Here is a 3575-nt window from a genome sequence, read left to right on the forward strand (position 1 = left end):
TTTGGGCCGATGACGATGAAGACGAATATCTCATTGAAAACTCCTTAGTCAAGGAAATAGTCCAAAATGGCGAAGACCAAGATGTGGATCACCTAACTCGCTCGGGTCGTCCATACCAAAGCACTACTCAAAACGGTCCAACCAACGTCATCACACCAAACGACAACGAAGATGACCCCACTGATCATTTGCTCAAGCAATTACAAAGAACCAAGGCTGATCTTTCAGTCTGGCAACTAGTGGCAAGCTCATTTCCACACCGCCAAGCTTTATCGCAAGCTTTGGCCAAATTGAATGTGGCACATAACTCTACTCCCGAAGATGTAGTCAACTTGGTCTTCCAAGAATCACCGAAGCTAAGTAATCCCGTTACTTTCTCAGACGAAGACTTGCCACCTTTTGGCGCCAGCCACAACCTTGCTCTATACATCACCGTCATCTGTCTAAAGAAGAATGTGCCAATGACCTTGGTAGATGATGGCTCGCGGTCAATGTCATACCCCTCAAAACGGCATACAAACTAGGCATGAAAGAGTCGGGCTGGACTCCTACAAATCAAGGTGTACGTGCATATGACGGTACACGACGAAAAGTGGTAGGACTTGCTAACCTAACCATAGCAACGGGACCAATCGAGCGAAAGGTCAACTTCCAAATAGTGGACATCGAAGCTTCATTCAACATGCTTCTGGGAAGGCCTTGGATTCATGCTTCCAAAGCGGTAACATCCACCCTTCATCAAAAGATCAAGATCCCACTAAATGGCAAGGTTGTGACGATCACTTCGTCACCCATCAAGGCCATAATCGAGAAGCAATCAAACAATCAAGTCCTTGCGGATCCCATATACGAACTTGGGGGCTTCCAAAGTGTAAATGTCATAGAAAGTGAGTTGGCACCCTTATACTATAATCCCTACTCTAACTTGGTGGTCAACCACATACTCAAGAACCAGGGATACTTTCCTGGAATGCCTTTAAACCCAGTTCGGAAGAACACCTTCGCGCCATACAAGAAAGGCAACTCATCAAGAATACCACTTGGACTAGGGTACAAACCCACAACAGAAGAAGTTCTCGAAATGCTTGCCCAAGTCCAAAATCGCAAGTATGTAGGAGTCCAAATGAGGCCATATCTCCCCACCTTGAATGGATACTTCGTTCAAGAAGGAAGTTCGGAACTCTTTCATGGATTTCCCGAACCTTGGCATTACCTCGAGAAGAAGTTAGCCGGAATCGAGATCTTTCACGATTGCTACTTCATCCCTCCAGAAACGGTTCCTACCGTCAAAACCCGTCAAGCACCTTGCTTAGACGAACAAGCTGTTAGCCTCCTATTTGGAGAGGACCGATTTGTTAGGGCCGCGCAGGATGAGATCATTACTACGATACTTCAAGACGATCGCTTCAACCCCACCGCCTTGATCACGGAAATCGACACAAAGCAAAGCGAGAAAGGGTGGAGGAAATCAATCAAATGGACCAACAATCAAGGAAGACTCTTCAAGCTCACCACTGGAGAAGGAGAGATGTTCAAAGAAGAACCGAAGACGACGCGAGTTCGAATCGAGTCGGAGTCGAGTCGAGTCGAGTCCGGAGGAGTCATTAGAGAGTCTACTCCCGTCGTCATCCCCACTCCCCTCGTTTCTCCTAGCTTATTTTCAAGTAGTCACAGCAGTTCGGGAAATGCCCCAATTCTTGTCCCTTTGCCGCCACTATCCATCGATCGGTTGGCTCATTTGTTTCAACTTTACTCAAATCTTAATATGAATAAATCGGGTTCTGCTTACTCTTTGCGTTATTTTGAGTGCATTCTGTTTATGATGATGCGAGGATGACCAAAACCCGGACTTGACCGAAATACCTCCCTACGTAGCCAAAGAAATACTACAGGAAGGGGAAGGGGAAGGGGACTGTAATTGAGGACACCGAACCCATCAATGTAGGAACTGAACTAGAACCCAAAGAACTTAGGATATGGACTACCTTGAACTCCGCCGAAAGGGCCGATTTCATAGACCTCCTAAATGAATTCAAAGACGTTTTCGCTTGGTCCTACAAAGACATGCCAGGGATCGACAGGGATATCGCCGAACATAGGATTCCGATTAAGCCAGGTTTCAAACCCGTGAAACAGAAGCTTCGACGAATGAGAACAGAGTGGGCTCTAAAGATTAAGGAAGAAGTTGACAAGCAATTCAAAGCCGGGTTCATCAAAGTTTCCGAGTATTTCGATTTGGGTAGCTAACATAGTACCCGTACCCAAAAAGGATGGGAGAATCCGAGTTTGTGTTGACTTTAGGGATTTGAACAAAGCAAGCCCAAAAGACGACTTCCCTCTACCTCACATTGACATATTGGTAGACAATCACCAGACCACGCATTACTATCCTTCATGGATGGATATGCGGGTTACAACCAAATCAAAATGGCCATGGAAGACATGCATAAGACCGCGTTCGTCACCCAATGGGGAACCTATTGCTATCTGAGAATGCCGTTCGGATTGATCAACGCCGAGCTACATACCAACGCACCGCGACTACACTCCTACATGACATGATGCATAAAGAAGTCGAGGTATATGTGGATGACATGATCGTCAAATCCAAGGAAAGAGAGGGACATATTGCGAACCTTCGCAAGTTCTTCGCAAGGCTACTAAAGTACAACATGAGACTCAACCCCCAAAAATGCACATTTGGGGTAACATCCGGCAAACTCTAGGATACGTCGTTAGCCAACGAGGCATAGAAATAGATCCTTCCAAAATCAAAGCTCTGATCGAAATGCCACAACCCCAAACAGAAAAGGAAGTCAGAGGATTCCTGGGAAAAGTGCAATACATAAGTCGATTCATATCGAAACTTACGATGATTTGCGAGCCTATCTTCAAGAAACTCAAGAAAACAGACCACACCATGTGGGGACGACGATTGTCAAAAGGCGTTCGACGTAATCAAGGAGATATTGGCTAAACCACCAGTGCTCATGCCACCACAACGAGATCAACCTCTTGGTTTATATCTCACAGTAACTGAAACTGCCATGGGAGCCATGCTAGCTCAAACCGTAGGAAGTGAAGAAAGAGCTATTTACTATCTAAGTAAGAAGTTCTTGGAATACGAGTGCAAATACTCACAACTCGAAAAGACATGCCTCGCTCTTGTGTGGGCAACAAAGAAGCTACGTCACTACATGCTTAGCTACTCTGTCAAGATATTCTCCAAAATGGATCCAGTCAAATACCTCTTCGAGAAACCCGTTCTCAACGGACGTCTGGCAAGATGGACCATGATGCTCTCAGAATTCGACCTCAAATATGTGCCACTGAAAGTTATAAAGGGTCGCGCCGTCGCCGAATTCTTCGCAGAAAATCCCATCAACGACGCACAAACCATAGATACTTGGTCATTTCCCGACGAGGATATACTTCAAACTGATGTAGACTCTTGGGATCTATACTTTGATGGAGCATCAAACCTAAGAGGATTTGGGATAGGAGTGTTGCTCATTTCTCCTGAAGGTGAGCATACACCAATTGCTGTCAAACTCGACTTCGAGGTGACAAACAAC

Source organism: Silene latifolia, chromosome 4, assembly GCF_048544455.1.
Source record: "Silene latifolia isolate original U9 population chromosome 4, ASM4854445v1, whole genome shotgun sequence".
Taxonomy (NCBI): Eukaryota; Viridiplantae; Streptophyta; class Magnoliopsida; order Caryophyllales; family Caryophyllaceae; genus Silene; species Silene latifolia.